Source organism: Macrobrachium rosenbergii, chromosome 11 (genome assembly GCF_040412425.1).
Source record: "Macrobrachium rosenbergii isolate ZJJX-2024 chromosome 11, ASM4041242v1, whole genome shotgun sequence".
Lineage (NCBI taxonomy): Eukaryota > Metazoa > Arthropoda > Malacostraca > Decapoda > Palaemonidae > Macrobrachium > Macrobrachium rosenbergii.
Window position 1 is genome coordinate 43,332,020 of NC_089751.1, and position 23,597 is coordinate 43,355,616.

Below are 23,597 nucleotides of genomic sequence, written 5' to 3' on the forward strand. Positions count from 1 at the left end.
TTTTAGGAGATGGTGGATAGCAAGATGGAAGAGATAGAATATGGATGGAGGTACAAAAAATGAATGAAGGGAGTTGCAGCGAGGGGCCAAAGGGACGCTGCAAAGAACCTTTAGTAAATGCCTACAATGCACCGCGTGAGGTGTACGGGCGGTACTAGCCTCCCCTCGGGGGTGAACGGAGTTGTGGACCACCTCATCGTTCGCCTATTGTGGAAGAATTCAGCTCTACTGGATAAATAAGATTAGCTACACTACAGGGTTTCAACCCCCGTAAATAGAGTCTGAGAATTTTCCGTCGTTGATCGACTTTTTCGACCGACTGATGGATCCCCTTTGAATAGCTACAAGATCAAACAGATAAGCGTGAAATGTAATGTCTCTGTGAACTGAAAGACACGAGACACCCACAAATCGAGAGAGAGAGAGAGAGAGAGAGAGAGAGAGAGAGAGAGAGAGAGAGAGAGAGAGAGAGAGAGGTAATCAATTTCTTGGAGATTTATTTCTTGTACTTATTACTTGCCACGGGAGGACCGATACCCCGTGAATTTATGCAACAGACCTTTTTATTTTGTAGAGATATTATTAAAAGAAACATTATAGAATCTAGCAGAATAAAACATAAGTCCTGTAGTGGGTTTATTATTAGCAATGGACAATATAAGCTAGATAACTGTCTTCCGAAATGTATTGTTGAAAACTTAGTAACTATGTAATAGATTGCTTAGTAGTTTCATTTCCGTTTGTAGTAATTATCCTTTAAGTGTAATTCTCGGCTGTGGACCATTTGCTTCTTGCTTAGGCTGTTTGGTTATTCTATTTATATAAATTATACATATATACATATATATATATATATATATATATTATATATATATATGTATGTATATATATATTACATTTTTTATCGCACTGTGATTTATATACAGTCATGAAGCTACAAATGTCGCTTAATATCAAATTCACGTTACCTCGAGAATATCCCCGATGGGGATTTATAAGGGATATTCCTGAGGTAGGGTGAATTTGATATTAAGCGACATTTGTAGTTTCATGATTATATATATATATATATATATATATATATATATATATATATATATATATATATATATATATTGTACCCTGATGTGGCGTGTCAAAAATACACGCAAGCGCTGGGTACTGCTCCTTTTCATTACTTCCTGCTGGCTCTTAATAGACCTTTTAATTATATTACGTATTATATTCAAAAATTTTCATTCTAAGTAAATTCTACCAGGTGCGCATTTCTCGCCCTTTACAATGTACGTAGTTACTAATAATTATTCCGAAAATATAACAAACTGTTTGTATAAGAAAAATATCGCGCCACAACTGAACTGCGTTATATATCGAAAGTATTTACCAATACTGAACTTAGCTTATCAAATCACTTCAGGGGAGCCAGAGGAGATTTATCGCTAAAACTAAGTATCTGCTAGAATTTTGTTTGTAAAAACACGATGAAGAAAAATGTATATACATATATATACTTTATATATAAATAGTATATAATATATATATATATATATATATATATATATATATATATATATATATATATATATCTATGTATAATATATATATACAAACTCTTTATATTATATATATATATATATATATATATATATATATATATATATATATATATATAATTATATATATATATATATATATATATATACATATTCTTTTTTTTTATGAGGATCCAATGGATACATCCAATCGTGTTTCTTGGAGAACTTCTAATTAGCATGTTCGTAATTGTCTCCGATGTTTTAGAAACAACATTACTACTCAGCGACTTGACTTGTCAAGAGATGTGGTTAAAATCAGCATAAAAAGGAAACGCTGAAAGGTTTTTGTTTTGAAACTCTTGAAGTCTTTTCAGTTCATAAAATGTTTTTCGGGCTTCAGAAGTATACTTCAAATTGCCTGCAGATACAGGTATCTTGTCGAGTTCTTGATAATAATAAAAAAAAAAAAAAAAAAAAAAAAAATTCCGGGCTACTGAACCGCAGCGCACTTAAAAACAAAGAGGAAAAACCCACAGTTTTAGTTTTACCGAATGGTTAGAATAAAAGTGAAAATAAGAACAATTATTCGTAGGCTTCTTCCTGCAGAAAGAAAATTTGAACTTTCTAGCTGACCTGTGCATATCAGTGTATCAAAAATGTCAATTTTCCGTCTTCTTCGTTCTGATGGGTAAATTTTATGGAGGTGCCAATTTATTTAATTTATTTAGAATCCTGTTTATATTCTTTTTTACTGGAAATGTCATTCACAAATCGTACAGAAAACACACTTTTGGGCAATAAGTTAGGTAAATACTTACTTTCAAAAAATTCTATGTATAAATTGCCGAGTACTGGAGACAAATGATTTACCATGGCCATACCGAATTTCTGCCCATACTAATAAGTGTTAAAAGTAAATTTACAGCCTATGATGCACAATTTTATAAGTTCAGTTAAAGTTTCGTTGTAGAAGTAAAAACAAGCTTTTTCATCTCATTCTGTATGAATTCCAACAGGTCGTATATTGGCACCTTTGTGAAGCGAAGTCACATCGAAACTTGCCATTATGAAATTATTTGCGCTAGTGTTATTAAGACGACAGATAAAATCTTCATTACTTTCAAGAGAGCACCACGAGAAAGTGCTTACTAGCGATGTAAGTATTTCAGCCGACCATTTGACAGCTTATTTTTTTCTTTTAAATGTTTATTTTCCAAAAATAAGCTTTACATTGGTTGTTTACAAATATTTACATGTATGGTGAAAGATAATTTACAATAATTCTCAAATATTTACAAATTTGTTATGTATTGTCCGTGAAATATTGTTCAAAGGAATCTGCTAATTGAAAATTTAAAATCAATCTCGATCTCTGCATCTTTTCCTGAACCATAGTCCTCAAGTTTGGGTCATTTAATAGTTTCCCATTCTTATAACCTTAGTCCAGAAAGGGGAAAATGATCCTGGGCTAAAATACCTCCCTCGGGAAAATTAACGTCGAAAAATTTACTCCGGATGGAAAGCTAATCTAAGGAAGAAACAGAAAGGTACTGTGGGTTTAATTACTGGGAGAGCCGGAAATCTACTGCCCAGCTATGTTTAAATTCCTCTCTGCCTCTGTGGCCCAACCAGCGAAATGGATGCCTCCCACTTGGACGGATTGAATGTGTCACAATTAGGCTGGAGAGAGGCAGAGAACTGTTACACACACACACACACATACCTCAAATATGCTAAATTTATACCCTGTGTTTGTTTAAAAAAAAAAAAAAAAGAAGCTAGAATGAACCTCTCCTAGGTGTCCTGTGCCTTCTTGAAGGTCACAAAACGGGTGCAACATATTAATTTGGCGTATTTAAATTTAAAAAAAAAAGTTACGTTACGATTTCAAAATAAAAATTTTGTTAACACTGTTAAACAGCTGGAAATCACTGAAGTAAAGAAAATACTATCAGTATCTGGACAAAGTGAAGGACCATCCTGTGTTGCGAAGGAAACACAAACATGGCTCGATTTTACCAGTTTTTTAGGTGAACATAACACATAACTACACACTTCTAAACTGTATTGATCTGTCTCAACCACCAAGTCAAGTAGTTACATGTTTTGATTTTGTTCTCAATTTGAAAAAGACAAAACATTTGATCTGCATTGATCTGTCTCAACAACCAAGTTAAGTAGTTACATGTTTTGATTTTGTTCTCAATTTGAGAACAAAGTCAAAACATTTAACTACTTAATTTCTTTGTTGAGACAAATCAACACATTTCAGAAAGTGTGTAGTTATGCGTTATGTTCACCTAAAAAAACTGGTAAACCCGAATCATGTTTGTCCAGGACAAAAGGAGAACTATCAACCTTCGACGATGTATTGAAGGTAGTGCAGAATATAGAATTTAGGCCAAAGGCCAAGTACTGGGACCTAAGAGGTCATTAAGCGCTGAAGAGGAAATTGAAAGTAGAAAGGTCTGAAAGATGTAACAGGCAGAAAACCTCGCAGTTGCAATATGAAACAATTTTTAGGAGAGGTTGGATAGCAAGATGGAAGAGAGAGAATATGAGTGGAGGTACAGTAAAAGGAATGAAAGGGGTTGCAGCTAGGGGCCGAAAGGACGCTGCAAAGAGCCTTAAGTAATGCCTAAAGTGCACTAATGAGATGCACTGATGGCATTAACTCCCCTTCGGAAATGTACTGGCGATGATTTTCACCCTTGTGGCAAGAAAACCTCAGTGCCTCACAGTGAACAGGGAGAAAAATCAACCAAGACTCCCCCCCCCCCCCCACCTAAAATGGGGGGAGAAAATTCCAGATTTTTCCATGCAAGTTGGGATACGTCTAGTTCTCATTCAACATGGGGAAAAGGAAAGAAAGTTCATTCTTTAATTTCCAAAGTGATTATCCTTACTAGTACGAAGACAACTGAGGTATGGACTGCGTTTTGGAGGATTTACAGTGTCCATTCACAATCGGAATGACATGCCACATGTCTACAAATTAACGCAACTGTTTTATTCCCTAAGAGAGAGGCACAGGAAGTGATCCTCGGTCTCCGAGTTTCCTACAAGAACTACTAGTTTGCCTTTAACTGCTGGAGGTCCACGATATAGCAATCAGTGTAGTTGTCCCGTGCTAGACATAACTACAGAGTTAAATACCTTTTGAACTGCATGGAACTAATTGGCAGCCTTATATTTTAATAAAACGACCCCAAGGTTGCGTTTGCACTTCTGAAGTAAATTCAGAAAAATCCTAGCCGTCGAAAAGCCCAATTAGTCCAGATATCTCGGTTTAGTCTTTTACAGAAAGTGGACGTTTCGGCGGGTAGAAAAAGTAGGCCGACTTTACCCAAACCCCCCACCCTCCTCCCCGGATACGGTTTGGTTTATTTTTTGAGGGCCTTTATTGCTCTTCATTACTGCATTTGCGACAACTCGGTTCTTCTTTTTGTGCTGTATATTCATGGCCCTTTTCAAATATCTCTGCTGAATCTTGTTTCTAATTACTCTATTTTTCATTGCTCCTATGGGTTTACTGTTTCCACATTGCATTTAAGTACTTTTTACATTTCTATTCTATATTGTAATGTTTGTCAAAACATTCAATTCATTCTTTGCTACGTCGCCAAAGGAGATCTATACATATGTAACTGCTTCTGTAAATAAATTTAGTAGGCCAATGAGACGGTTACAGATACAGTTCTTTGGTTACATGGTAACGTAGCGCGTATTTTCAATGCATCCACGTTAGAGTATTTCTTATTGGAGGCTACATTTCAAGTGCCTAACTTCTTTTTACTACATTCTATATTTGATCTGTCTTGCTTAGGCGAACATAATTACGTTTTTTGGTCTTACCTACCCTCTTTTTCAATGATTTTGTACTGTTTTATTACCAAGGTTTTTAGGTTACTTTAACCTAAATACTTTAGTTCAATAATGTTCATTTATGTCCGATTTCATGTAATTAATCACCACCTTATTTCGTTTGTAATGTCTTTTTTACTCATAACCAGTTAAAATTAAGCATCATCTGCAAAACCTTAACTTCGTATGTTTTCTTCGCAATCGTGTTTACCTTCTCTCTCATCTCAGCTGAATTTGAAGGCAGATTTACAGTTCAAGCCTTTTACTTTAAAATTTATATTAAAGAAATAGCTCGGGAAAAAAAATCCAGTTATGTAGAGGTATAAATTATTTGTACCCATACCCAACTGCGAATTTGTTTCTCAGTTTCAAGACTCGTGCTACTTGCTGTATTTTTTAAATTTATGAAATAGCTCAACCGTTTCAGTGCTTCTTCATTCCTATCCATTTTTAGCTTCATCAGTCATGCACTACAGTGCCAAATTGTAGGTCTAGGGTAGTGACGTCAATCATTAAGCTTACATAGCCAATATCCAATTTATATATATATTCGAGTTATAACCTCGAACAGAATTTCGGGGTCCAGGGTAGGTGAAGCCTCCTCCCCATAGAGCGTGGCACTTGTCAGGTTCGTTGAGAAAGTTAACCCCCTTTTATTTCATTAATTTTCCCTATAATTATTTTGATCTTTCTTTTCCTTGAAATATTTTAGGAACGCATCCTTAACATTTATAAAGGCCTAAGCCTTAGCTGGACATCGCAGTTGCTTATACTAAGACTACTACTAAAACCAGTACGGAAATTACTCAAAAAAGAAAACTATAGTCACATGGTTAAACATCACTGACTAAACATCTTCAAAGGAGGCTTCTCTGCAGTTTTTAATGAATTTCCATACAAGTGATTACCATTTATGGGGTCACTGAAGACTTATCCTTAACTCTAAATCCAAATAATTTAAGATTCTATCTAAATTCAGTAGTTGTTTTATCTCGAAGAAACACATGATTGTATCTGAGCATGTACCAATTTTATCTCCAGAAGCTTTGATCATCTTACCACCTTCCCTAGCTCTCAATCACTCAATGGTTTCACCTTCATTGTAGAGAAAATTTAACGCATGAGAGCGCAGAAAAACTCGAACATTAATAAAAATTAAGTTTTATTCGGCTGAATTCAACGGAATCGTCAATATTGTTGCCATTTATTCCAGTTATAAAAGACCACTTACATTTTATATTTTCCTCAAAGTATGGTTTAGAACTAGCACCTAGTTTACCTTTACAATGTTTTTGTAATAAGCGCTAAGCAACTTCCAGCGTTCATTCCAGACAAAGCCTGCTTTTACTCTAAACGGTAATTTTGCTTAAACATCAAATTCATCCATCGAACACTTAAGCATATAAAGTAATTTTAAGTCAAGGCCTTCATGTATGTACATTCATATGCATATATAAACAAACTTATACGTGTGCTAAACTGGTTTAGTACATTTACTGCCATAACTGAACTAAAAAAGCAAACCCATAAATGTCATTTTAACAGTAGACTATAAATGTCATAAAAATAATTCTTTAAACTCGTCCTTTCAAAACTTTCAATTTATCAATTCAGGACCTTAACTTTGACTAACATTCAAATGTGTTGTAAAAACTATTATCTGGTATTGCAATTGTCTAACCTTTAAACTGGTTCCTTTAAAAACTTGAAAGGAACAATTCAATACTTTAACTGTCAGACTGTTACACTCAATATGTGAGAAGTAAAGCTTTTCGAATGTTGTAAAAACTAGTATCAGGTACTTAAAGTAAAACACCACAAAATTCCTTAAGATAATATTATCAAGTGATTGTACATATGGTTGAGTTTGAGAAAAAAATTCACTACCAGAATTGTAAAACCCTGGCGAGTATCAGACTATTGCTAACTGGTCGAGTAACAGCTTCAAAATCTTCTACAAAAAAGTTTTCAATTATTATTGGTGAGGGGTAAGAACATACATTTACATGGGCACCATTAAATATTTTACATAAACTATTTACACCCTTGAAACATCAATCCAAGATACCTTATGGGAAAGTATTTTAAGTAGGCTACTCGCCAGACACACTAATCTCACCTCTAAAAAAGACTGGAGTAAAAACAATAACGAATTCTTGAATAAGTAGTAGCCTTGAATACCTGTTTCACTGAACAACCTGTAGGGGAAAAAAACTACGGCAGAAAGTTGTAATATAAAACAGTCATTTTTAATAATTATAATAAAGTCAATAAAATAGGGTTCATAACTTCAGCGTTACAACAGATCAATTTTTTCTTCGAAACAGACCAATCACTTATATGCCTTCACAACAGAACCAAATTCCTTCCAAGACCAACCACTTAAGAGAGCCTCTTGCCCATGTATTAATGAAAAATTAATTTATAGAAAACCAAGGGACCAGGAGTTGATAAATCAAAATCTATAGAAAACAGAGCCCAAGGGTAACGTTAAGTGCTAACAAGTTTAGCGACCTCAGTAACCGTATAAAAAGTCAAGACCTCCAACCTGCCTAGCATAAACAACAAAGGTCAATTTGCTAAGGCGCTCAAGCGAAAATACAGGCCTGTCTACTGTATTAGTGGCAATGACATCACAGTTTTAAGGTTTAAGAAAAATGTCAATCTGAACAAATTAAAGCTGTAATAAACTTAAAATCTATAATATACGTTAAAGTTACAAGTACTTTTATCAGAATTAAAAGTATCTAAACCAAAATTACGTTAATCTTAGTTTTAGGTAGAGCCATTGCCAAGAACCTTAACTTAAACATTTTTAAAAGTTAACATACTTTTAAACTAATTAATATCACTTTTAAACTGATTAATATCGATGCAAGAGAAACTGCTTTAGTTTGGAATGTCTACAACTTAAATAATTACCGACAAAATACTTAGCTTTACTTAACTCTACCCACAAAATACTTAGCTTTACTTAACCTAATTCTACCCACAAAATACTTACTTAGCTTTACTTAACCTTACTCTACCCACAAAATACTTTACTTAACCTAACCTAACCTTACTTTACCCACGGTATGCTTGGCTACCCACAAAATACTTTACTTAGCCTAAGTCCCCAGAAAACACTTAACCTAACTCCCCAAAGAATACTTCAACTTTACTTTACCCACGATATGCTTGGAAGCTTTACTTTACCCACGATATGCTTGGAAGCTTTACTTTACCCACGATATGCTTGGAAGCTTTACTTTACCCACGATATGCTTGGAAGCTTTACTTTACCCACGATATGCTTGGAAGCTTTACTTTACCCACGATATGCTTGGAAGCTTTACTTTACCCACGATATGCTTGGAAGCTTTACTTTACCCACGATATGCTTGGAAGCTTTACTTTACCCACGATATGCTTGGAAGCTTTACCTACTGTATGTTGAGAAACTTTAAATGACCAAACCAAATGCTATAATATAGACCAAAAACGTAAAGCTTATCGAAAAATTCTTTAACGCTGAATGTAAGGAGTCAAATTTTTAAAGTAATTAAATCAAAAGTCTAACCCAACGTATGTTAACTTTTAGAAATGAAGAGAAGTACTTTGTACCTGAAAAAAAAAAACTCCCATACCTGCCCATAGGTCACAAGACCTATGGAACAGGCTATGGGAGGAGCCTCCACCCCTACAGGGGCACCCGCCCCTGTAAGGGTGGAGGTGAGCCAGCAGTTGGCATGTTTGAAGATCGTTTTCAAGCCATACCTGAGAGGGGACGAGTTCCATTTTAGTGTAGCTTAATGCCGGTTAATCTTGACATGAGAACTTTTACTCCAGTCATTGCTCGGGCGCAGTTCGCTTGAAGACGTGGTCCGAATTTCACGAAAAACTGGAAGTAGTTTAAAAAGTTTCATTATAGCATATGGATTCTTTATTGCCTAACCAGTCACATCTTTACAAGATAAAAATAGAGAGCTTTAAAACAGAGATAGTATATGGATTCTTTTATTGCCTCACTAGTTTTCTTAAGATTTCACAAGATCAGGATATACAGCTTTAAAATAGAGGCTAATACGATTCAATAGGCATACTCTAATTTCAAGACACGATATAGACAATACTAACCATGGATAATCAGCGACCTCCACACCCTGAAAAATATTAAATTTGTAGTACAGGAATAATTGGCCTACTAGCTCACTGAAGTTCCCTGACAAGAGAAAAACACGGAACGATGGCTAGAGCTGAACGATATATTTATTTCCCTGACAAGTGAAAAACACTAAACGAAGGCTAAAGCTGAACGATATATTATATTATAAACTAATAAAAACCCACTTAAAGCTGTACCACAAAATTATCGCTGTCCACAAACTTATAATTTATGATATACCTCCAATATAATCAGTACAGAATGTTAAGTCAAACCGAGCCATGATTTAAGAAAAAAGCAAGAACCTAAATCAACACGCTTTTACAGTAAATTAGACTTGAACTATTACTGAGGGCGAAAATAAACTAAGTACTAATAACAAAACTCTTCAAACCTATTGTATTACAAGACAATGAAACTTTCCCTTTGCAGGCACTGGGAGAGTCACCAAGACATCACGTAGACCATCCTTCAAACATCAACCGTAAAGGAAATCGAAGAAAATATCACGATACGTAGAAGATTATCGTCCAAAAACTACCAAGTACCGTAGTTCGCTTTCACAACTACACCGTGACGACGACTCGCTCCCGAAACGAAAGCTGAATAACGACTGGGTCAGCTCGCTGAGATTACCCGTTGGTGTTGACGTCACAGTCAAGGACCATGGAGTCACCTTCTTGAAACTTAGCCGATTACGCGCTAGGCATCGCAGTCCTTGTTTGCTTCAGGGGAAACATTTCAAAAGATCTGTTGATGCTTTAACTGTTTGAATGTGAGTTTTATGACTTCTTCGTTCATCTATAAAAATTGGCGTCTGCGTAACATGAGAAAAATCATTTATAAATAATTTACCGAACGGGAGAATTAAAATTCTTTGGTGTATTTTATTGTCACGCTTATTACAGTATCACATTTTAAGGAAAACGTGCTACCAAGGAAATTATAATTCAACTCTTTCCAGCAAATGTAATCATAATGATGGTATATACTGCAGAGTAATGTATATATATATATATATATATATATATATATATATATATATATATATATATATATATATATATATATATATATATATATATATATAACCCGGAGCACTGGAAATGTTTTGTGGAAGACAAATCTCCTGACAAATTAAATTTAATAAGATTGGCCTAATATGTACACATCATGCTGACTTGTTCCTTTCCACTGAAACTTTTTAATAATGAATCTTTGGTGAAGTGAATATGGTTTGAAAATTTCCCGTAAAGGAAAACCACTGCCGTTTAAACTACCCTTTGTATACTTCTCTTTTGGCTTCCCTGTGCTCTAATGACGCTTTGAAAGCCTGCTGTGTAGGCCTTATCCCATGCACAATAATCATTTGCTCTGGAATTTTGATTTCCTAGAGTTGATGTAGAAAATGTTCATTTTTTGAAGGCAACTCCCATTAGTGTATTTCCATACACCTCAGTATCTTCTTTATTATCCACTACATTATTCTTAAGAACTTAGTTTTTAATACGATGTTATATTGCGTAATAACAAATCCATATTTCCTTTCGTTCTGTTGCAAAGCAACTTTTGGGAGATTTTTTCTTATTAATAAATGGCAGTAAAAAGTGATGCCTTGAAGTGCTGTTTCTTCCTGTTACTAAGGGGTTTAAATTCGCTTGGTTAAACATAGCTTTATGAAGTGTAGAGGATAACAAAGCTTATTTCTTAATTAGTTAAGTAAATGGAATCGACACAAGACCAGCTACAGACGCACTTGAAATGGTGGTTTTGGAGCCTTCAAATTTTCAGGCTCCAGATTATACAGTAAACTCCCACTTAATATCAGGAATATTAAATATAGCAAATCGTTCAAGAAAAAATTAAAGGCCTTATTTTCTGAGTGTTATGATGGTGTGGATTTGACAATTCATGTCTCTGCTGAAGTATGATTATGTCAAATGACTGCGGGTACCACAGAACTTAGGGAGAGTCAAGATTAACCGAAATCTTAAATATGACCCTAACTTTTGACAAGCAAACCTTAAACGTTGACTAACACAATAATAACATTTTAAATATAATAATTTTCACACATCAAATTAAATTTAAAGTAAATTATGAAAATTGGAAATGGCACCTTAATGCCCAAGTGACACTGCTGCACACAAAACGATAAACACAAAAGTAATTTATTTCAAACTAAAATGATTAAAACTTCCATTTCCAACATTCCACGCAAGCCTCCCTGGATATCACCGAGAGGCCACATCAGCATTCCACGCGCTTATATAATATGATTATATAGCAAGCTCCAGTTTCTTCTCCTAAATTACTGGGAAATCGTCAACGAAACGACCAGTTCCATGGTTAAAAAGCACAATGGACATTCAAGAGCTTCGTCGATTCTAACGCGATAACTGAAATACGTGTAGTCTTCACTCAAGTTTTTTTCTTTTTTAAGTTTTATTCAATAAATTATTTACAAAAGATTACAGCCAATCTCGAACCACACACATTTACAATTAGCATACATTCTAGTTAGTACTTGTTGACGTAACCATCAAAGTCGCCAATTTAAGAAGAATCTTGCACAAGAGAGACAACTGCTTAGCCATGTTTTTTTTTGTTTTGTTTTTGTTTTTTTGTTTTTTTTTTTGTTTACAGAGAAACTGAATAGTTTTTACTGATGCTTTAATGACGAGCATTTGGTTATTTATATTTGTACTTCCCGGTTCACTGATAGAGCTGAAATAGGGGAAATACTATTTGGTAGCCGAAAAATTGAATGAAAAACTATCGGTTTATGGGTATTTATGAATACTTAAATACTTTAAAGCTTTTTTTTTTTATAACAGAATCTAAGGATGCATAAGGATGGACACCTCTTACGTCGTCATTTTTTAGTCTCATCATTCTTACTGAATTAGAATAGACTTCTTACTTGGTCCACAAGTAAGAAGTCTATTCTAATTCAGTTCTTGCGTTAACAATAAGAATAGCGAGTGGGCAGTTTGTATCTAGTGCACAGTAAGTAAACACAGCGGAAAGCTTTATTAAAAATTTATAACTTTGATGTAAATGCCAGTTATTTTGTTATTTTTATAATAAAGTAAAAAAAAAAGTCTTAGAAAGTAGGGGAGAGGATAACAACCTATCATCATTAACTTTCGATGCTGCAACTGCATTTATCCTTTCGAGACACTACTTAGTAAAAACTGCCTACTCGCTATTCTTACTTTCAGCGTCAACACAGAGGATGAACGGAGTTCAGGTGTTCGATAATATGTTGAAAGGCTCTAGCTTTCACAAATAATGCATATCGTGTGAATGTGGATCTTTTTTTTAAATGAACAACAATCACGACATTGTGAATTTGATTAGCAATGCTTTACTTTATCGTAATGCTCTTAAAACATAGTACTTTTCCTCAGTTCTCTTCTGTTTACAGGATAGACTTACTGAAACGGTCACTTGAGGCAATGCAAGCAGAACACTCGTGTTATTCAAGAACTAGCGTTGTTTGTTGCTTTTACCCCACAACAGTTTTTTAACTTGAAGCGAGAATGGAGCCTGGCATTACTGATGGTTTTCATTTACGCTGTCTTATTTATTTGGTGGTTCACCCTTGTTATTAGTTATTACGCATTTCAATAAACTTTTAAATTATGCATATATAAATGTGAACGTTTTTACCTTCACCAATAATATAAAAAGTCAATATTCCAAGCTTAAGCTTAGTTTTGCAAATTTAAGCATAAAAGATAGATTTATATACCAGTTGGTGATACTGAAAAAGTTGTTTAACTACTTTTACTTCCTGAAACTACGGTTTAATTAAGTGGTGCTTGAATAACATGAGAATGTCTTGATAAGAATAAGGTACTCAACAGCATGAGGTGGGTATCACTAACCATTGTCTATGATAAATAAAATATATTTTTCTCTAAATGGCATCCAGGTGGACAAATTTCCTAAATATAAAAGTTATTTGAGGGGTGTCATGAGTTGAAATCAGTCATATTTATAGCCATTATACAAAACCGATGATTTAAATGAAGCCTTCAGTCAAAGATAAGAGTTGCCAAACAGTAGCCCACTATTTACAGCTGATATTAAATTAACTTAGTTACCCTAGTCACTGCACAGTAAATGGAGGTGTACCAATTTAATTATGATTTAATTTAACGCACTTCTTAGTTCCCTTTAGTCGTTGCACAGTTAATGGAAGTATGCCAGTGAGGGGTTTCACTAGAATCGGTAATATTTCCAAAAATGAATACAAGTTGTGTGGCGTGTTCAAAGTTTAAAGCAATCAGGATCAAAAGCGTGGTTTGTTTCAATGGAACGTTAACAAAACATAAGGAAAAATGAGTTCATCTCAAAATCCCCACAGTTAGAACTTTAGAAAGAAATTCTCATTATGGTCGGAACATTATACGAACTGAGAGAGAATTTCAAACTGCCCCCTTCATCGCCCTGTGACAGCCTCGTTCTAATCACACAGCACTGTTCCATTTGCATGTTTAAGAGCCTTTCTGCTGTATTTCCTTCTTTAACATCTAAAAGACCACCTTCTCCCAGCTTTTTATTAACTGACTTCTTTTTCCTCACTTTACGTATCGAAGGTTTCTCTAGTTTACAAACCCACATCCCAGTACTTCTTTCCAGCAGGTGTGTAAACATTCTTGATGTTAAACAAGTCCTTAATTACTTTCGCCACATCAGATACGGTTTCTAGAACTGCAAAATCCACTTCAAAATTCGAATGCTAAAGCACCCAATATATCTTTTTTCTCTCTCCCTCTCCTCTCTTTCCCTCCTTTATAATTCCTAAAAATCCCTTTGTCCGACAGGTCGTGTTTCTGTTCCACAAATTACAAGAAGCAGGTGGTACTCATGCATATATATATATATATATATATATATATATATATATATATATATATATATATATATATATATATATCGGAACTCTGAGCGCTTAAGCATTAAAGGAAATGGAAATGCTGTTAAAGGAGCCAATGTAGCAATCGCTATGACTTAGATCAAGTGCGCCTGTTCTGCCAATGATTCGTTACTATTTCCAAATCCAATCATCATTAGCAAATAGTAGGCATTGTCGAATAATGATTTTGACAATCACAAATCAGAACAGATTAAAGCAATTGCTGGATTATGGCAGTGGTCTGTCATCACTAACACTACTGATCACACCAATTTGTGATCGTACATTTATCAATTGGATGGTTATCTCCCTATCCAAAAAAACTAATAATTCTAAAACATAAATGGAATCTTCGGAAAAAGCTGTCAATGGAGAATTATAAATTAAAAATTAAAACTTATTTCCTAAGGTACATATTACAAAAACATTTTGAATGTTAATGACTCAATATTGTGTATGGTTACAGATTAAAGAAAACTGTTATTAAGTGTAAGGTAAATGTTGTATGATGAACATTTGTAAAATAAAAATAAAGAAAAAACTAATTTAAGACAGGTTTAAAGTGAGGTACTGAGGAACATTGTTACGGGAAATTTCGTGTAATATTGCAAATCGATACTATGTATATTGTTCACTGAACATTTGAAATAAAAGACAAAAAAAAAAAAAATAATTGCTACTGACATTGCGTTTAAGACTCTATCGAAAATGATTGTCCATGTTGTGCATGTTATAGCGTCTAACACACCTGCCTACAGAGATTTCGGTCCTGGACACTGTTTCAAAACCGTTTACTTTGAATTGGTATGGGCCTCACTTCATAAAGGCTATGACGTTGCACAAAATAATCTTCCAATTTTTTCTTCCCCATACAATACTTTCTCGATTTTGGACAGTTAGCCGATGTTTACCGACTGTTTTATAAGATTTAAAGTCCGCGATGGCGTAGGGCCAACAATAAAAGGCTAAACCGATGTCTACGACAGATCTCTTTTCTACTGAAGCCAACTTACGTATTCAGTTTGAAAGCTGTTTAGACGCTAAAGTCCGAGGTGAAACAAGGCCATCCCATTCTAAAATGAACCACTATTTACGAGTTAACTCTCTCTCTCTCTCTCTCTCTCTCTCTCTCTCTCTCTCATATGAACACATATGCAAACAATCGTTCTGTATCTTTTATTTTGTTAGAAAAATGGATAGAGACAAAGGGACATGGATGTAAGAACGGGTGGTTCAGAGCTACGTAGGCACAGGATTAAGCTCGGTATTTACGGGCTTCTCTTACGAGCAAGAGCTCGTGCTGGCACGGGACTTTCTTAAGCTAACAGGAACTTAAAAAGCTGTGTTGTTTTATAACTGACCTTCACAGAGACTCGGAGGATTCGAGCTCATTTGACCTTTTTATCGTGTTTACGTGTCAGCTTACGCGGACACCATCTACTAGCGTCTCTAGTATCTATCTCCTAATTCTGTTTTCGATTTTATTCTTAAATGGAGATGAGAGAAAGGAGGGAATATAGAAGGAAATGTACGGGGATGACCTATGCGCACGTGATGATGATGATGATGATGATGGTGATGTATGAGCTGGCATTTTTTTTTTTACTTATGCCAAAATCATGCAGGATTAATAGAGTACGGGTTAGACCGTCCCGGTGTTTCTGCGCATGTCTGTGACGTCACTGGTATGTACCGTAGAAGAAAACCAGGAAAACAAAGAAATGAAGGGTCACTATGGTAATTGTTTGCCCACACGCATTCTCCCTCTCTCTCTCTCTCTTCCACAACCTTAGGTGAGAGAGGTCCCTGTCAGTCTTCAGGTACTGCTGAATTAAAGGATTGGTATTATCCTGAATAAAAGGACTGATATAATCCTGAATTAAAGGATTGATATAATCCTCCATATGTCTTTTTATTGCTATTTGGGTAATGCAGTAGGCCTAACCGTGTAAATCCGGACCAGGTGTGTCTTTGTTTTTTTTATGATTCCTTACATTCTTTGGTTAATATATGTACATACATACATACACACACTGACATATATTGCATATATATATATATATATACTATATCTATCTCTCTATCTATCTATCTATCTATCTATCTATATATATATATATATATATATATATATATATATATTCTTTTTAATGACAGTCTTAACTATCATCAGCAACCCACATCATTCAACGTAAAAAAGGATAAGAAAATTCTATTTAAATTTTGTGCTATATATTAATCCTGGTCGAATTAATCCTGGGACTGACCAGGTGAAGAGCACCTTAATCCGGGTTAAGAGAGTTTCCGTGTTCTTCACTCTGGTGAAGTCAGATACTGACTGATGACTTTCCTTTACCTTAACCCGGGCAAAGAGGGCTATGTATAAATCCTGCGAAAGGCATCAAACCAAACCACAAAGAAGTGTTACGTTGAAATTTTTTTTTTTTTGTTTCTCGCGTCATTTTTCATGATTTCATCCCTTAAGGCAGATGCCGTGCGCACAATAATACCCAATCATAAGAGTACTTTCTCTGGCAGTGTTAGGTTCGTAGTTTTCAGCATTTTTCTATATTGTAACTTAGCAGCTTCTTCAAATTTAAACACTTTTGTTTTACCTTTTTACTTACGAGTTTTGCAATTTTTAAATTGGTAACTTTTTTTCAATTCTGCCAGAAATGATATCAATTTAATTTCAAAGCTAATGTGAAGTTAATTCTAATCCCTCGTCTTTACCATCAAGCGTTTCATTGCAACCGCACATCTAAACCTGGAGAAGCAGTGTTGTATTATTCATAGAGAGAGAGAGAGGGGGAACGCTTACGGGAAAAAACCGCACATCTAAACCTGGAGAAGCAGTATTGTATTATTCATTGAGAGAGAGAGAACGCTTACTGGAAAACAAGTTGAATTACAGTGCGCCGCGTGCTCGCCACATACTCTGACGCTGAAGAAAGACAGTCAAGTAAATTGCTTGGGTACAGGTGTAGTAAGTACCACAATAATGACTGTAGCACCAGAGAGATTTTGTCGTCGTGCAGTGTATTAGTAATAACAACAAGCAAAATATTAATAAAAAGTTCCTACAACTGAACTGTTTATATCCAGCTGACTAGTTATAACACAACTAGACAGAGGTGCAATGCTGTAATGGTCAAAATGTACCCACTACTTCTCGGTCCACTTTCGACAAAATGAGCTGCTGATGGTTACAAGTTTATAGTGCCTTTTAGCTTTATTATTTGAAGTCGCTCATTCGGCCAGTAGTCCTTTGTATTTTTGACAAAAGAGCATTATCTGGTTCCTCGACTGAAAAGATTGTTGATCGTATGAATTTTGAGTACAGTAAATTTTCGACCAACGGTGTGTTTGCTGGTTAAAGGTCTTGCGGCATAGCAGTGTTACCGTGGCATCTAACAAAATGAAATGTTTAAAGAATCTATGAAAATTGGATTTGCATGTACACTTATACCAAGGAGCTTAACGAATGATTGCTAATAATAAATATCTTCATTAGTAGTCAGACAGACTGAACCCATAAAAACCCTGGAAATATGAAGTACAGCAGATATAGGCCTAACCGTCCCCGCCATATTTTCCACTGCTGATCCAAGGAAGTCTAGTCTGTCTTGCTAAAAATATTGTAAGGATAGAAATTATGCTGATTTTACTGTAGTCGACTTGCTTATGTATGGACTGAATTTTCCCTCAAACATTAGTGGGCATTAGCTGTCCCTTCGAATGAAAGCCTGTTTTGGAGATTTTGATGGTTAAGCATACTGGTCGAGGTCGATTACTAGCTTGGGGGGATTAAGTAGCCATTGGTGCTTCTGTTGGTCATTTTTTAAATTAATCATTCGGAATTATTTTCTATGATGCCTGCAATGACGCTGTTCGCATCCCTTTTCATTTTAAACATATATTCATTGCTGAATAAAATGACAACTTTGATGGGCAAGGACTCAACCTGCTCAAGTCCTCTATACTTAACTATCTTGAAATTCCACCATCATTATCATCATCATGCGCAATTTCTTATATAAGGTAAGACTTGATGATCACACTTGGGTATCTCTCTTCTTTGGCGACATCTACCGATGCTTCATTCACTTCCCCCTCATTGTAACTAATCAGGATGTTCACAAAAAGTTAGGTTCTCCTCCAACATCTACCTTGCAGGTCCACACAATTAACCTCCTTGATTTTGTTTGGCTCTCTCTACTGCAACATCAGTTGTTAGGCTTCGTTGTTATTAACACTAACACCTCCTGTCTCACCTTGAACCGTCGATCTGGTACTCTCGTCATAGTGATACTCTTGGCATCCTTGTTTTGCATATAAACTCTCTTGGCCTAGTTGACAGGTGTCTTATATGCAATTACCAGCTCCAACATGGACTAGCAAGTGTTGCACACTTCTTCCTTGCAGTCTCCAGCCCCATAATTCCTTGAGAACCTGCATTTCTCGCTCTCACAGTCCTCCCATACAGTAGCTTGAACAGTGAAAATCATTTGTGTAATAAAGTACTCGAGGCTTTTTTGAAATAGGTACTGAGACCTAGATTGAAAATATTTATAAACTGGCGTGTCATGTACGATTGTCATTTCTGGAATTATCTTTTAATAACACACATTGTATATATATATATATATATATATATATATATATATATATATATATATATATATATATATATATGGAGCCTCGATAGCTCAGTCGGTTACAGCAGCAGCTTCGGACTTCGTAGAGGTCTGTGGCGTGGGTTCAAATCCGCAGCTGACTGATCAGAGAGGCAGACACTTTGCTATCCGTGTAGATCCCGGGATTATATATGTAATCAACGGATAGGTTTGCTTAAAAAGCAAATGGGTGTTACAGACTAAATACACACACAAAACAAAGCCATTACAACACCTTCTAAAAACATAACAAACATCTCACACGTCTCGAACTCTCGCCCTACCCGCACAACAACTTCTCGCTGCTGGGAAGAAAGGGCGTTGGGTCGGGTATGATACATGAAACATACGCTACCGGGGTCTAAGCGATGTCAGGCAGGGCAGCCGATCGAGACTACAGGTCTACCCAAAAGCCAAATCAAAAGTCCCTCAAAAGAAGGCATCGTGCTTATCCCATACAAAAATGGGAAAAAAGCACGTTAAAAGAAGAAGAAGAAGAAGATATATATATATATATATATATATATATATATATATATATATATATATATATATATATATATATATATATATCATATACATCTATATACATAAAGTTATATATATATATATATATATATATATATATATATATATATATATATATATACATATATATATCATATATACATCTATATACATAAAGTTATATATATATATATATATATATATATATATATATATATATATAATGTGAGTTATTAAAAATAATTCCAGAAACGGCAATCGTACCTGACACGCCAGAGATTTGATAAACCTTTTTGGTGACCAAACTGGACTCTGCTAGCATTGCTCTTAACTTATCATTAAGGAAAAAATTCTGAACTCGAAAGATGCGATGGCACAAATAGTCCCTCCAGCTTGCAAACTGACATTCTTGTAAGAAAATGTCGGTAATCCCCCTCACCCACCCCCTTCCCCACTTTCTTTCCCACAAAAACACAAAATATTGATGGAATAGAATGGGGCAAGGGAATTTGATGGATGTTAGGAAGGAAAGATATTGGAAATTTTTTTTAAAGATGTTATTGGTATCTAGGGAAAAGCATAGACGTGGCAGCCCGAGGATGGGTTGTTTTACCTTCGTGGAAGTCTTAGAAGTATTTGCTTTATCTATTTGGTTCAGTCTAGCTAAAACAGTTCTAATTATATCAGTCGTGATGCTTTAGAATTCAGTAATTTAATACATGTTCCTAATTGTGCATAATGTAAAAAAAAAAAAAGTGGCAATAAGCAGAAAGTTTTTAGAAAAATTTCCAAGCAAGTAGCTAAATAAATGACTGCTAAAAAACTTATCTTTTGAAGACAAGAGAGATGGTGAAGGATAGCATTATCGCATCATTTTGGAGAGAGTACCTATGCTAGAGAGAGAGAAAAAGAAATTCTTTGTGGGAAAGTTCTGGAAACTGCCAGATATTTCAGATATCTCAGAATTGATTTAAGCCTACCCGATGAAAGGGAAATAGGCTGTTTTAGATTGTGGAGAGCTTTAGAGAAAAATTCCATTACTGGGGAGACTTTCGTGGACTCCTAAAAGAGGATTATCTGAAAAGTTTTAAATCCGTAACGCTTTTCGGAAAGTTTACCCTTATTCCAAGACTCTGTAGATGTCTGTATACTGCAAAACTATGTAAAAGAGTGCCAGAAATATATGCTAAAAAAAAAACTGTCAGATAACACCCACCAGAAAAGGCCATTCTCCAAAGAAGTTACTTTTCCCACCTCTCAGAATTTAAATTGATTGTCCCAAAACCCGTACATGGGTAGCGCCGCCAGTGGACTTCACTTGGTGCACTGTAGCCATTGCTTAAGGTTCTTTGCAGCGCCCCCTCGGCCCCTAGCTACAACTCTTTCATTCCTTTTTCTGTACCTCCGTTCATATTCTCTTTCTCCCATCTGAATATCCACCCTCTCTAACAATTGTTTCATAGCGCAACTGTGAGGTTTTCCTCATGTTACGCCTTTCAAACCTTCTTACTTACAATTTCCCTTTCAGCTTTATATATATATATATATATATATATATATATATATATATATATATATATATATATATATATATATATATTATATATACACATATATATATACAGTATATATATATATATATATATATATATATATATATATATATATATATATATATATACATATATATATATATATCAACAACAGCATGAAGGAACGCGTGCTTGAGAGCATCACAAAATCCACATAAGAAGGTGAGTGAAAACTGGGACTTTGAACAAGTACTTTCATAGTTTATTCTACATTTTCAAGGTCATGCTAAAACAAAAAAAAGTTCACGGAGCTTTATATACAAAAACAGAAGGGGGGGGGCTGCGGTTACAGTTTGTTAATCTGGGCAGCATGTTCTTTAAACAAAAAAGACAGGGACAAAGGATCAAGGGATAATCCAGGGCGGAGATTAATATTCCTGATGGACGTGGCTTCAATAAACAGTCTCCAGCAGATTCCTTTTCCGATGGTCGTTGACTGTGTAGATTATTGATGACTTATCCCAGTTAATCACATGGCCTGTCTTAAGCCAATGATCCGCAACGCCATTATTTGATAAGCCTCTTGAAATGGTATATTTGTGTTGGGAGCTTCTGACTTTTAATCCTTTTGATGCTAGACCAATATAAATCTTATTACATTCTTTGCAAGGAATAATTTATACAATATTGTTTGAATTGGGCAGGCTATTCTTAATTAGTTTATTTCTAAAAATATTATTATACTTAGATACTAAGTTAATATCAATAGTTTTTAAAATAGGCACTGCAGGAATGGAGTTAGGATGAAATAGTAAACAGAGAATATTCTTAAGTTCTTTGCTAAAACTGGTTGGTTTGTAATGTCTTTTTTTGCTTTATTTTTACAAAGTTCTAAAAAATATGGAGGGTAACATAATTAATCCCTTGTTTTATCAATAACTGGATTGGATAACCATGCTACTGAACAGAATTTATAATAGCCCCCCCCTTCTGCATTTGTATATAAAGCTCTGTCAACTTCTTTTGCATTCAGTGTGAACTTGAAAATGTAGAATAAAATACGAAAGTACTTGTTCAAAGTCCCGGTTTTCACTCACCTTCTTACTTGAGTTTGTGATTATATATATATATATATATATATATATATATATATATATATATATATATATATATATATATATATATATATATATATATCTTCCCAAGCAATGGGGCTTACTTTTGTTACAACTTTCGTAAGGATTTACACCTGCTAATTGTTAAATCTTTCTAACATACACAATAATAATAAAAAAAATAAAAACTGGCCTCCTTGTCAGAGGTAGCAAACGGGAAAAAAATCTCCTTAGTGAGGGGAAATATTTAAATTTGGTACCCGCAATCGGATTAACGAAGTACTATACAATTGGTGAAAAATATCACCAAAACTTCCGAGCGCAGGGGATTTCAATTTACTCAGCGTATTAAATGCAAATCGCAAGGCAAGGAAAACTACGTACAAGAAACCTAATTTCATATGTTCAAGGCTTGACGTCGAAAGTATATCGAAAAACAAAAAGAAATTATTATGTTAAAAGATCACTGTGCCCCTTACGAAACACACACACACACACACACACACACACACACACACACACACACACACACATATATATATATATATATATATATATATATATATATATATATATATATATATATATATATATATATATATATATGCATAATTGGGAGAATGTGTGTCAGTGTATGATTTGGTTTGGTAAGAAACTTACGTTACTAATTTATAAAAATATATACTTTGTATATGTATATGTGGTTGATTATCAGGTCTCTGTACATATTTCGCTTTGCTAGTTTTTATAATTCTGAAAATTAAAAGGTGCCAACTTCAGTTTCGTTCCCTAGTAATAAACGTCCGGCGCAAAGCTGATCTGTAATGGTAGTAATATATTCTACTCTGAATACCACCTTCACTCAGTTAATGGCGTTCAGAACTAATATAAAACAATGGCTTCTTCCTTATTCGCTCCAAAACTCGGAAGTGTATACGGCGATTCCTTCACGGGAAATGAACTGCCTGTTGCAATAAGAAAGGAAGGAGGGGTTAAGACAAATGTTTATTAAATGCTAAGGCAACATTACAGGATTCAAAGGACTGTTGCTGAAAAGGTTTATGGCAGTATTTAGATTAGTGGCGTGTTTAATACCCGTAAACATTGCTAGGAAAAAGCTTTTTGTTTTGTAATACTTCGACGGGGGGAGAGAGAGAGAGAGAGAGAGAGAGAGAGAGAGAGAGAGAGAGAGAGAGAGAGAGAGAGAGAGAGAGAGAGATCGTATTTTTAGGTACAATATATCCTGATGGATTCTGGAAGAATCAATACTGTCAGAAAACAGTGGATACCGCTT

General features: G+C 34.8%; 1 long non-coding RNA gene across 1 annotated transcript in view; it reads right to left on the reverse strand.

Moving 5' to 3' along the window:
* Positions 1-10,148, reverse strand: part of LOC136843384 (uncharacterized) — a 121,956-nt gene extending 111,808 nt beyond the window's left edge. Inside the window, exons 1-3 of the long non-coding RNA XR_010854538.1 lie at positions 9,941-10,148; positions 9,519-9,544; positions 9,159-9,282 (exon numbers count right to left, since the gene is read on the reverse strand). This is a non-coding gene — a long non-coding RNA (uncharacterized lncRNA). The remainder of the gene's footprint in view (positions 1-9,158; positions 9,283-9,518; positions 9,545-9,940) is intronic.
* Between the last annotated feature and the right edge of the window lie 13,449 nt (positions 10,149-23,597).